General features: G+C 45.2%; 1 protein-coding gene across 4 annotated transcripts in view; it reads right to left on the minus strand.

Moving 5' to 3' along the window:
- Positions 1 to 14,020, minus strand: part of RFX3 (regulatory factor X3) — a 232,629-nt gene that overhangs the window by 37,661 nt on the left and 180,948 nt on the right. The window lies entirely within an intron of this gene.

Genomic DNA, 14,020 nt, shown 5'->3' on the forward strand with positions numbered 1-14,020 from the left:
CTAATAGGTGCGGGTCCCACCTCTGGGACCTGCATTTATTTTTATAATGGGGCCCTGAAATGAGGCTTTGAAAACAGTTTCGGCAGTCCCACTAAAATGAATGGGAAGAGCGCAGCACAAGCACGGCCACCGTTCCATTGACTTTTATGGGGCAGCCATAATAGCAGAGCCACCACTTGGCTATTTTCAGAGCTCCCATAGGAATGAATGGAGGGTGGCAGCGCATGTGCAGTGCGCCCTCATTTACTTTGCGGGCTCCATTCTAAATATGGGGACCCGCACCTATCAGACATTGGGGGCATATCCTAGCGATATGCCTAAATGTCTGAGGTTAGACAACCCCTCTAAATCTGATATGTATGGTTTTAAATGGTCTTACGACAAAGTGAACAAAATTAAGCCTTTGTAATACCTGTAAATGGGTGTACTACAATTAAATATTACATTCACAATGGATCAGGCAAAACAGAAAGAGCAACAAAACTGTCTTTGTTGCCCATGGCAACCAATCAGCGCTCAGTATTCATTTCTTAACATGCTCTGGAAAAATGAAAGCTGCGCTGTTATTGATTGCAAGGCCAGTTTCTGTGTTAGGAAGTGTTGGTAAATGAAGCCCAAAGAACTAGAATATATTTAAAAAATGATCCTGTTCCATACTTATTATGGTGCTCTCTGATGTCCTTCAGATTCCATTCTCAGAGCATCCAACAAATGTGTCCAGTGCTGGTGAGAAGAAGCTCCTTCTAGAGCAGCGGTCCCCAACCGCCAGGCCGCGGCCCAGGACCGGGGCCTGAAAGATGGTTTGCGGCCATCAGGGCAGTCTTTAACTCTGTACTAATGAAGCGCTTCCATTATGGAAGCGCTTCATTAGTACAGAAGGACCAGGGAGCGGTGAAGGATCTGTACTCACCACTTCCTGGTCCACGGCTCGGCTATCGGCTGTGCAGGGCTGCGCACACCGTGAGGTCTCTCTGTGACCTCACACTGTGCGCCGCTATACACAGCCAGTCGACACCAGAATGAAGAGGATCGTGATGGTGACCAGGAGCAGGAGAAGTAAGTGTTTTTATTTTATTTTATTTGCACTAGGGGCTGATGGCTGACCTGGGGGACACATGGCTGACATGAGGGGCTAATGGGGGGCTTATGGCTGACATGAGGGGCTAATGGGGGGCTTATGGCTGACATGAGGGGCAGGCATGAGGGGCAGACATATGGCTGACATGAGGGGCAGACATATGGCTGACATAGGGGGGCTTATGGCTGACATAGGGAGGCTTATGACTGACATTGGGGGGGCTTATGACTGACATAGGGGGGGCTTATGACTGACATAGGGGGGGCTTATGACTGACATAGGGGGGGCTTATGGCTGACATTGGGGGGGCTTATGGCTGACATTGGGGGCTGATGGATGGCTAAAGGTTTGGGGGTTGATCTGAGCAATTGGGGGTCTGATCTGAGGTCTGATTAACATTGGGGGTCTGATTGCTGGTCTGACCTGAGGTGTAATGAAAAATATTATTTTCTTATTGTTCTCCTCTAAAACCTAGGTGCATCCTATAGGGCGAAAAATACGGTACAGTGCACAAGAAGACCAGTGCAGCAGAGACCATAGTCAGTTTATATAGTCGTTATATAGTGTTATATATTTTAATATGCACCTTGTGTTTTGTTATGCGCGTGAATCAGTCAGCCCCGCCCCCCATCCCCTAAGCCCCGCCCAGTTTTCAGTACTGCAGCCGCCCAAAACAGCTGATTGGTAGGGATGCCAGGTTTTGGACCTCAACCCATCTGTTACTGATGACCTGTTCTGAGCCTAGAAAACCCCTTTAATCTCCAACTTGATTGACCCTTGCTTTACTCACAGAAGACTTTTGGAGATAATTCCATGCACATTATTTCAGCAGACCCTGCGAATTTCGACCTATATATAGTAAGGATATATCGCTAGGATATGCCCCCATTGTCTTATAGGTGCGGGTCCCATCTATAATATCGAGAACGGGGCCCCGCAAGTGAAGGAGGGTGCACTGCGCATGCGCAGCCGCCCTCCATTCATTTTCTATGGGGCCTGCGAAAATAGTCGAGCACTGGTTCAGCTATTTCCGTCGGACCCATAGAAATAAATGGGAGCAGGGCTCCGTTCTCGATATAAGTGCGAGTCCCAGCGGTGGGAACCACACCTATAAGACAATGGGGGCATATCCTTGCGATATGCCCCCATTGCCCATGATGAGACAACCCCTTTAAGACATATACTGTATTTATAACACTATTGGAGTTTCAGCTTGGTGATACTAGTTAAATACTGAGGATATAGCTTGTGTTCCCCTGTTCAGCATGTTTTCTAAAGATCCCTCAAATATACAGAGGATAATTATTAGATTAGAGAGATCATTTTAAAGAGAATTTGTATCTTTGTAGGTGAACTTTTCATTCCCACCCAAATAGATCTATCATAATATATCTTAATAGTGATCAGAGATTTGCTTTTCCTTTTTAAAAAAACGAATTCCCCTTCATTAACAGAACGTTAAATGATAAATTCTGTCTGCCTGCTGCCACCACAAGGAAACATCCATATTGTTAAGCTGGGTGGGTTCACATGTAGGTCCTGTTGGCATTTTTCTACAAAGTTGCCTTTATAGAGGCGTTTTTTTGTAGTAGAAACGCCTGCTCCAGGTGGTAGCTGAAGGTCTATGGGAAAACTAAAATGCAGGACATAAGTCGTTTTTTTTGCTCCTGGCACTTTTGCTCATTGGGTGGCATTTTTTGCTGTAGTCCTTGGTATTTTTTTTTATACAGGCAATATCACATCACCTTTTCTATGGGGGGAAAAAACGCCATAAATAAATGCTAGTGGACACAGGCACAATTTGCAAAAATATTTTTACAGCCCCCATCCCCCGACAAAGGACAGTGAAAATTTTTGTGTAGGGACCCTCAAAGGATGCTCCCATCTATGATCACATGGCTAAAATATGTGCAAGCAAAAAGAGTGCATATGGTCAAATTTTCTCACTAAAATCTATGGAAAGCTTATGGTAGTCTATTTACTGCATACTATGCTATGTAAAATGGCCAGTATTTTTGGGCTGTGTGAATATACAGAATACATGTGTCTGATGGCCTGGGGTCCAACCGCTGTGACGAGAGCGAAAAGCCCAGATTTCACAGTGTGAATGGAGTGCCATAATAAAACAGTATGCAGTTACGGTAACTCCTGATCTCCCTCTAGTGGTTGATGCAGACCATCTGATTCTTATCATTTAAATTCATATTTACGTATACAGAACTCTATAACAGAACTGCTGCCTCTTCATTCTCAGGATCAATGTCGTTTTCAAGGGTCACACTCCCACAATCAAAGTGATGGCATATCCTAGGAATATACTTTTATATTACTGGATGTGGATGCTGTCTACTGAATGTGGCCATCCATTTAGTGTGAACGACTTTTTGGTGCAAGGGAGAGTAAATACAGGAGTGCACACATATGTATAACTATGTTTAAGTTCATGTATGTATTACCTCATGTAACTCTTTTTCCATATGCCACTGATTTCCATTTCTTTTGTAATACTTTCCATTTTAATCTAATAGTTGTAATAGATCTCAACCCTCACCCTGGACACAATTTCCAAATAAGGAAAAATTACATATTATAGGAGAAGGGTCTATCAAGAGAAAAAGGGAGTATCAAGAAAGGTGGAGCAATGACAAACTCCTGAATGCTGAAGGAAAATCTATTATAAATACACAAGAAATATTATAGTTATTCTTCAGCTACCGAATTGCTCTGGTCCCAGGTGTACAGACCTGGAGCACAAAAGATTTTGTGTTCTTTTCTACAAAAACACAATGCAGGTTCGCCTTCACTAGGGTGAGGGACAGAATAGAGCTCAAGCTTTTCATTACTCGTAGGCATTCTTTTTGCTGAAACATAGGGGACTGAAGTACTGTAAAAAGGTTACCAACATGGATTTTTTTTATTAGAATTTGTTAAACAGATGTTTAGGAACCAGTACGTCAATTTTATTGCATTGTTTTAATTGACAGCACAAGAATTCCAGCTGTTATCAATAGTTGATTGAGTGAGGAGTACATAGGTTACTTAAAGTGGTTATCTGGGGACACTAATCATTGTATAACATGGAATAAAATGACCTGCTAATACAAATGCTGCTCCACTAGGGCGCTGAAAATTGTACAGACTTTAATATATATATATATATATATATATATATATATATATATATATATATATAGTAAGGATTTGCTCTGCTCTGGTAGGCAGGGTAAGCGGACGCAATACAGAGGCAAGACCACGGTTGAAAAAACAAAAGTCCAGTGTTTATTCACACAGAAAAGAAAAAAAAACAATGCTTTACGAAGTTCTGGAGTTAGTTCACACAGTAAGAGCTCCCAAAATAACATAAATCACCTGGCAGACCACAGCAGGCTTTAGGGCGCCTGACTCCCAGCAGACAGCTCTCATGCAGCTCTTAGCCTTGTAGTATGGCGGATCTCCTCAGCTCCCAAAAAACACAGAGCTTTCACAGTTCCTCTATCACTTGGAGGAACATACCCCACCCAGATGAGCTGCTGGCTGGGTTTGTAAACCCCAGCCCAAAACCTGGTCTGGAACGTGGGGAACAGCCACCCACCCTGCTCTTTGGCTGCTCCCAATAAGAACAGGCCAAGTAAAACAGTGTCAGCTAGTACTAGCTGCCGCTGACACAAAATTACCGGTTCTTATCTCACCGAGGTTCCTGGCACGTACCTTCCGTCAATGACAGACCCTTGCGCCTTCCTACAATACATATATATATAGTGGGGTTTCGCTCTGGTAGACAGGATTAGCGGATGCAGTATAGAGGCAACAACAAGTTCTTTGGATCAAACAGTTCAGTGTTTTATTCGCAAGTGACAAAACAAGCAGTCATAAACAAGCAAAAAGTTACCTTGCGGTGTTGGTGGTAATTCACACCATGCGGCAATTCTGCCTCCTTGAGCATAGCAGCACCAACCTGTTTTCACGCCAAATGTGTCACATACACCCCCATGTTGTTCAACCCTGAGGGGGTGAACACACGCCAGACAGTGTACCCGGGACAGGGCATCCGCGTTTCCCTGTAACCGGCCTGCCCTGTGTTCCACCGAAAGCTTAAAGTTTTGTAGGGAGAGAAACCATTGGGTGACCCGGGCATTTCTGTCCTTGGCCTGGTCATCCACTTGAGAGGGGAGTGGTCAGTCACCAGGCGGAATTTTCTCCCCAATAAATAATAGCGAAGAGATTCTAGTGCCGACTTGATAGGCACTCTCTCTCCACTATACTATACCGGGTCTCGGCTGGGGTGAGCTTACGGCTGAGGAAGACAACTGGATACTCCTCCCCGTTACCTTCCTGAGACAGTACAGCACCGAGGCCTACTTTGTATGCATCAGTCAGTACAATAAATTCCCTTTTGAAGTCGGGCGTCACCAAAACCAGGGACCCGCACAGGGCCGACTTCAAAGCGGAGAAAGCTTCTTCGGCCCGATCATCCCAGTGAACCATCATTGACTTGTGTCCCTATAAGAGCCCTGTCAAGGGAGTAGCAAAGTGGGGAACAAACCTAATGTAATAGCCCACCATTCCCAGGAATAACTTTATTTGCCTAGTGGTGACAGGTCGGGGCCAATTCCGTATCGCCTCTATTTTGTTCACTTGGGGTTTGATGACTCCGCGCCCAATGACATACCCCAGGTACTTAGCCTCTTCTAACCATATCGCACATTTTTTGGGGTTAGCGGTTAGGCCAGCTTTCCGAAGGGAGTCCACTACAGCCTGCACTTTGGGTAGGTGACTTTCCCAGTCGGTATTGTGGATGATAATATCATCCAGGTAAGCCGAAGCGTACCGACGATGTGGACGAAGCACAATGTCCATTAGTCGCTGAAAAGTGGCGGGGGCACCATGCAGACCAAAGGGCAAGACCTTATATTGATACAGCCCCTCAGGCGTGATGAAGGCAGTTTTCTCTTTGGCAGCCTCCGTTAAGGGCACCTGCCAGTACCCTTTCGTGAGGTCCAAAACAGAAAAATACCGGGCTTGTCCTAACCTCTTGATGAGCTCATCCACCCAGGGCATGGGATGCGCATCGAATTTGGAAACCTCGTTAAGTTTTCGAAAGTCGTTACAAAACCGCAACGTCCCGTCTGGCTTGGGTATCAATACTGCAGGACTGGCCCACTCACTTTTTGACTCCTCAATGATGTCTAGCTGCAACATTAGCTGTACCTCCTCCGATATGGCTTGTCGCTGAGCCTCGGGCACCCGGTATGGTTTTTATCAGACTTTTGCCCTTCGGCCTCTCTTGCATCAGACAGAGAGGCCGGTACCTCTTCTCCTCGAAAACCCGGCCGCGGGCTGTCTTCTGTACAAGTTTCCCTATCTTTCCATGGTTTAAGTAAATTCACATGGTAAACCTGCTCCGGCTTTCGCCACCCTGGCTGGTGTACCATGTAGTTTACATCTCCAATTTTCCCGAGTTCCTCGTAGGGCCCCTGCCACCTAGCCAGAAACTTACTGTCCACGTCGGCACCAGAACCAAAACCCGATCATACAGGAAAGATCCGGACCCGAGCCTGCCACCATATGCTCCCTAACAAGAGGCAACACTGTCTCTATCCGATCTTGCATCTGGGTAATGTACTCAATGACACTTATGTGGAGTGGGTTGTTGTTCCCATGCCTCTGGCCACGTCCAAGAGACCGCAAGGGTGTCTTCCATATAGCAGTTCGAAGGGCGAGAACCCAGTAGAGGCCTGGGGTACCTCTCGCACTGCGAACATGAGATAGGGCAGAAGGAGGTCCCAGTCCTTCCCATCTTTAGACACAACCCTTTTCAACATATTTTTTAATGTTTGGTTAAACCGTTCTACCAGACCGTCCGTTTGCGGATGGTAAACGGATGTCCGTAGTTGTTTTATGTGCAGCAACATACAGAGTTCCTTCATCACCTTGGACATAGAAGGGGTCCCTTGGTCGGTCAGAACCTCTTTAGGTAGTCCTACTCGGGAAAACATCTCCATTAACTCCTTAGCTATAAGTTTGGCCGAGGTATGTTGCAGTGGCATCGCCTCTGGGTACCGAGTGGCGTTGTCTAGAATGACTAAGATGTGTTGATACCCTCTGGCGGACTTTGGTACTGGGCCTATGAGGACCATAGCTAATCGGTCAAAAGGTACTTTAATAATCGGGAGAGGTAATAGGGGACTACGGAAATGTGGCTGGGGGCTAGTTATCTGGCAGGTCGGGCAAGACTTACAAAACTCTTCCACTTTTTTGAATATGCTGGGTCAGTAAAAACGCTGTAGAATACGATCCAAAGTTTTCTGCAGCCCCAGGTGACCCCCGAGAACGTGCTGGTGGGCTAGATCTAAGACAAGTTTGCGATAAACCTTCGGGACCACCAACTGCTCAATATGCTCACCCCGCAGTTGGTTTACCTGATACAGCATATCCTGATGAACCACAAAACGGGGAAACACAGGTTGTTGTGGTTCACCATCTACTATTAACATTTTCCCAGGCGCGGGATAGGGTTGGGTCCCGACTTTGGGTGGTACCAAAATTATCCCCGGAGACATTGAGGTCTTTCAATTGAGGACCCGGCGGCAAATCCTCCATGTCTCCTACGATCACACTTAGCGGGGTTGTCTCCCCCTCTTCCACCAAAGTGGTGGTCACCCCTACCGCTGGCTCTTCGGTCTCAGAGGTCTCCCCCTGAGCCGGGCCACTCTGCTAGGGTTACCCCTGTCTCATGGGTATCAGTCACTCTCATAGCAGGCCACAGTGACGGTAAGCCCTGGAAGTCTCTCCCTATTATGAGTTCATAACGTAGATTTGTGGCGACAGCTACCTCGTGGGTCCATCTACTGGCCACCGTAGTTAGAGACACCAGCGAGGTGGGGTAGTCTTTTAAGTCTCCGTGGATGCACATTACCCCGACTTTCCTGCCAGTATACTCAGTGGACCGCACCAGGGCAGCCCTTACTAGCATCACCAGACTCCCTGAGTCCAGCAGAGCCACTGCCGGAGTGTCTCCCACTTCCACCTGGCACAAGTGATCTAGAGACTCTAGGTACCTGTTGCACACAGCCTCCTGGCATATACCGTATAAGTTAAATCCACGGCACTCCGAAAGTATTTTGCAAGATAAATTTTCACATTTAATTCTTAGTATACAGAATATCATCAATGTACATCTAGTGCAATTCATTTACATATAGTAAGTATTATGCCATATCAGATAGATAATTCCCGAATGTTTCGGTCTGTGCGACCTTCTTCAGCGGGGTCTGTAGGCAGGGTGAAGAGGCAAGCGCCTGCCTCTTCACCCTGCCTACAGACCCAGCTCAAGAAGGTCGCACAGACCGAAACGTTCGGGAATTATCTATCTGATATGGCATAATACTTACTATATGTAAATGAATTGCACTGGATGTACATTAATGATATTCTGTATACTAAGAATTAAATGTGAAAATTTATCTTGCAAAAAACTTTCGGAGTGCCGTGGATTTAACTTATACTGTCTAAACCACTCTCACAGGCACCCACACTGGATCTCAGGTGTGCAGAGTACATATTTATCTAATTCCTGGCATATACCGACTGACGGTAGCCATAGTTAATGTCCATGGGCTCAACCCGATGGGGACAGTCAGCCCTTAAATGGCCAGGCTCCTGACACCGCCAGCAGACTATCGGAGCCAGGTCCGCCGTGGGTACATCCCGGGCGGGTTTTATCGGCTCAAATCTCCGGCCCTGGGGTGGAGATTTCCGGGGCTTGCCGACCACCCTCCCGACAGAACCCTCCTTTAGATTCCTGGTAGATTCATAGCGCTTCACCAGGTCCACCATCTCAAGGGCATTGCCAGGAGACACCATGACCGATCCAGTACTGGAGAGAGTATGGCAAAGCCCTCCAGAACATATCGGCTAACAGACGATCCAGAATAGCAGTGGGACTCAGCACGTCAGGCTGTAGCCATTTTTGCAAGAGGTGAAGTAAGTTATAATACTGGGGTCTTGCAGGCTCAGCTGGGTTGAACCACCACTGATGCACCCGCTGGGCCCGGACCAACACATTCACCCCCAGTCTTGCCAGAATCTCACCCTTGACTTTCTGGTAGTCGTCCGCTTGATCTTCCAGGAAGGCGAAATACACCCGCTGGGAATTGGATGCCAGGAACGGAGCGACAACCTCATCCCACTGGTCACGGGGTAGCTTTTCCCTGATGGCCACTTTCTCGTACATCGCCAGATAGGTTTTCAATGTCGTCTGTGGGGGTCATCTTAGGAATCGCGGCACGGACTGTCTGCAAAGCCATCACATGTTGTAGCAGCAACTGGATAGTCTCCTGCGCTGCTAATTAGCCTCGCGTTGCTGCGGGTTTGTCTCTCGCTGCTGCAGATTAGCCTCCATGAGGGCCTTTACAACAGTCTCCATTTTGTTGTGGGGCACTGGTTGTAATACAGCTGGTTTAATGTACGACATACAACCGTGCCTGAAAATTGCAGAAACCAAAAATATCAGCGTTCACGCCAGCGTCACTACTCTTGCCCACATCCTCCAACCTCCACCAATTGTGGGGTTTCGCTCTGGTAGACAGCATTATCGGACGTAGTATAGAGGCAACAACAAGTTCTTTGGATCAAACAGTTCAGTGTTTTATTCACACTTTAGGCAAGTGACAAAACAAGCAGTCATATACACACTATGTGGCAATTCTGCCTCAAAGAGTCCTTGCTCATAGCAGCACCAACCTGTTTTCACTCCAAACAGGTAGCAAGCCTTCTTCCAGACACAAGGCTCCCAGATCCCAACACAGAGACATGGCTTCTGAGCCCAGCTGCCTATTTAAGGACAGCTGCCAAAACCCAGACCGTTACATAAAATCTGGTCCGGTACTTGACCTCACCTGGCTGTAAATCAGCCCAGCAGCACATGCTGGGAGGAAAATACCTGTTTTCCCAGACCAAACCTCTCACTGTGTCAGCTTCTTAAGGCTCATAGTCTTTGTGTTTGTTACTTACTTTGTCATGAGTCCATAGACTAGACTAATACATTGCCTTCATAATGAGAGCTCTTACACGCAGAGAAAAAGATGCTGTAAATTGTAATTAAAATATTAAAGTAATATGAATTATAATCCTGATGGCAAAATATTTTTCATGCATGAGAATGAATGATTACAAAAACAGCAATGTTTCTGTCACCGCTGAGTGCTTTATAAATGACACATAATAACATTTCTCAAGGCTTGTTGGAATTCTGTGAGCATTTCAATTCACTTTTCAGCAAGTGCATTGTTCTTCCAGCATACGATGAACAAAATATCAACCATTTGAACTATTAACCCACGTCTATAGTTTGCAGACTATTATTTATTATGTATCGTAAAAGCAAATGTGCCAGTGAGATTAAGGACAATTATATTCTCTGACCTTTGCATGTTGTCCGTGTTAATTAGACTACACATATATTTTAAAAGGTGAACAGTGCCTTGACTACCCCCAAAAGCAGGTCTGAAAGAAAAACATTCCCTATGCAAAGAATGGATTTACTGAATAGCTTATGTCTTGTTCCTAATTAGTCACATATAATGAGGTACAGTACATTTACCACAGGTTCTGTTCTTGTAAAATTCCTAGCATAAAAACTGTTATATCATATAGTACAAATAAATATGGAGAAAACCAAAAATATTATGTATGACATTAGTTGTTCTAATCCTTAAAGGGTTATTCCTATCTGGACATTTATGGCAAATCCACAGGATATGCCACCTCTAGGGTTCAGTCTTGCGTCGCCCAGTGGAGAGTTAGCTGCACATTCACGAATCTCTCCGTTCACTTCTATGGGAGTTCAGAAAATAGCAGAGTAAGCTCGCCCTGCTATGCATGGAACTCTCATTGAAGTGAATGGAGACAGACACACATGCAGGGCAATGCAGAGATGGGACCCACACTGGACGACCATTAACTAGTTAATGCAAAATCATGTACATCATTTGTGTTAATGGAATGTATGTAGCTGGCTCAAAAGCTGAGCCTGCTCCATACACAATGGGTGCTGGCTTTATAATACTGCAGAAACCCTCCTGTTGTGATCGGGATCGGAGGTGACTCTGATCTCGGTCATTTAACCCTTTAGATGCCGCAGGTCAACTGAGACTGACGCATCTGAGGCCTTAGACCAGGGGCTCCATTTGTCCTACTACTGGAGCCCCCACTGTGAAATCGTGGGGCTCTGATTGATTGCTGTGGCAGACTGCAGCCTTGTGAAGGCTCCTAGGCCTGCCAAAACAGACTGCCTGTTAAAAGAAAGTATTCTATTGGTACAAGCAATCACAAGTCTGTGGAACAAGTGATCACATATTAAAATCTCTTAAGGGAACTAAAAATTACAGTTAAAAAAAAAGCTTTTAAAAATATAACAAAAATATAAAAACATAAAAAATTCAAACCAACCCATTCCCTACTTGTCAAATAAAAATAAGCAATAAAAAAAATAAACATAATGTCTGAACTATTCAAATATTTATGGTATTGTGCATGGTGAAAGCCGTAACAGGAAAAAAAAATATCACTTTTTTGTCACATTGTCTCTCCCCCACAAAAAAAAAAAAAAAACTAAAATACAAATAAGGCATATGTATCCCAAAATGGTACCAACAAACTACAGCTCATCCTACAAAAAACAAACCCTCACACGGCTACACAGACTGAAATATAAAACAGTTATAGGTGTCAAAATATGGTGATATAAATAATTTTTGAAAAGGTTTATGTTTCTTAAAACATAGTTTTAAACATATATATGTAGGTATTGTAATTGAGATTGAAATACCCGCGCTAGTTAAGAGATGAACTTAAGTAGGTAATGGAATGTAATGGCTATATAGGCACGGATATTATTATTCAAATAATGTTTCTACCTGTACAGAAGATGGAGAGTAGATAGTAACTTCATTCTTCCCTCCTTAGCAAAGCAATAAGTGTTCTCTGGCTCTACTTACTCCGCATGCAGACGCGCGCGTGAAGGAGCCGGCAGGTAAAAGTTTGGGAGCGTGTTGGTGTGACGTCACAACGTTCCTAAGGATGCTTCCAAGGGATAAAATTCATCCAACGCGTTTCGGAGCCAACGGGTTGCTTCGTCAGGGACAGTATGCGCTTCTGTCCTATGGGTTAAATAAGCACCCGGTTCCCATGACAACACCTGCAGATCTCGCTGGAGTTTTTTTCTCTTTTCAGATACCTCATCCATTTTTCATCAATATAATCTATAACAGTCTCAGTCCCGTCATTATGTGAAGTATCTACTATTAGAGGGTGGGTGATTCAATTTCCCTATATGGAGTATCTACTGTTAAAAGGCGAATAATTTGATTTCTTGATTTAAGCCTTTTGGTGCTAGGCTATTCAGTCTAAATATCCATTTACTCTCACAACATGACATTTGTTTAATAGTATCCCCGCCCCTTATATCCACTTTAACCTTTTCTATACCACCAAATGATGAACCAGCAAAATTGCCTGCATCATGTTCTGCATAATGGCGTGATAGTGGATGTCCATCAAATTTTTTATGTATATTTTTGTTCCCTAATTCTTATTTTCATCATACGTTTAGTTCTACCTACATATATTTTCTGTCAGGGGCATTTTATATACCGTATTTTCCGGCGTATAAGACGACTTTCTAACACTAGAAATTATTTTTCAATAGTCGGGGGTCGTCTTATACGCCGGGTATATTCTAACCCCCAGGTGTTCCCATAGTGACGGGGACGCTTGCCTGGGGGTTAGAATATACAATCGGATCTGAGATTGTGAAAACTCAGATCCGATAGTATATTCTAACCCCTAGGCGTTCCCATGGTGACGGGGACGCTTGCCTGTCCATCCCTCCTCCCTGTGCTGCCACGCCACGAATCCTGGATCCCAGCGCCGCCCCTCTCCTAAATTATTCACTGTAGGGCTGCTGCAGCTTCACAGCGCAGCAATGTATCAGCCGCTCACAGCAGTATAATATCTAAAGACTATTCCTTAACCTGCAGTAACTTGAATTTTAAATCAGCGCTATGATCTTTATTACCTTACAATGAAGCTCTGGTAACAGGCAGAGCCGCGGGTGGCGTAACATCACTCACTCGTGACGCGCCTGTTCCCCCCACTTTACGAATGAAGCAGGCGGAGCAGGTGTGTCACGTGAGTAAGTGACGTTACGCTGCCGCCCGTTCTGCCTGTTACCGGAGCTTCATTGTAAGGTAATAAAGATCATAGCGCTGATTTAAAGTTCAAGTTACTGCAGGTTAAGGAATAGTCTTTAGATATTATACTGCTGTGAGCTGCGAGGCCGGTGTATTGGTGGACCACTGTTATGGGGGAGATCTGTGGATGACACATATAGCATAAGATGCTATATAGTGTCATCCATAGATCCCCCTCATAGCAGTGTCATCCACAGATCCCCCTCCCATAGCAGTGTAATCCACAGATCCCCTCCCCATAACAGTGCCATTCACTGATCGCCCTCCCCATAACAGTGCCATCCACAGATTCCCCCCCCCCCCCCAATAACAGTGCCATCCACAGATCACCTCCATAACAGTGCCATCCACAGATCCCCCATGGTAATGGACCCACCATCTTTTCCCAGCCCCTAGTAGTTCCTATGTGGGAAACTGGGAATGTGAAAAGAAAAAGATAGGTTACCATGGCAGCCAGGATGCTTCTGAAGCCCTGGATGCCATGGTCAGTTCCCTGGACTGGAGAAGATAGTCTTGGAGACAGGGAGGGCTGGGCAGGCAGGGGTAGTCTTATACAGCGAGTATAGCCCAAACACTATATTTTAAATGGAAAAGTTAGGGGTCGTCTTATGCGCCCAGTCGTCTTAAACGCTGGAAAATACGGTAATATATTACTCCTTTTGTATTACAGGTAATATGGTTTTCAATCTTA

Source organism: Bufo bufo, chromosome 2 (assembly GCF_905171765.1).
Source record: "Bufo bufo chromosome 2, aBufBuf1.1, whole genome shotgun sequence".
NCBI lineage: Eukaryota > Metazoa > Chordata > Amphibia > Anura > Bufonidae > Bufo > Bufo bufo.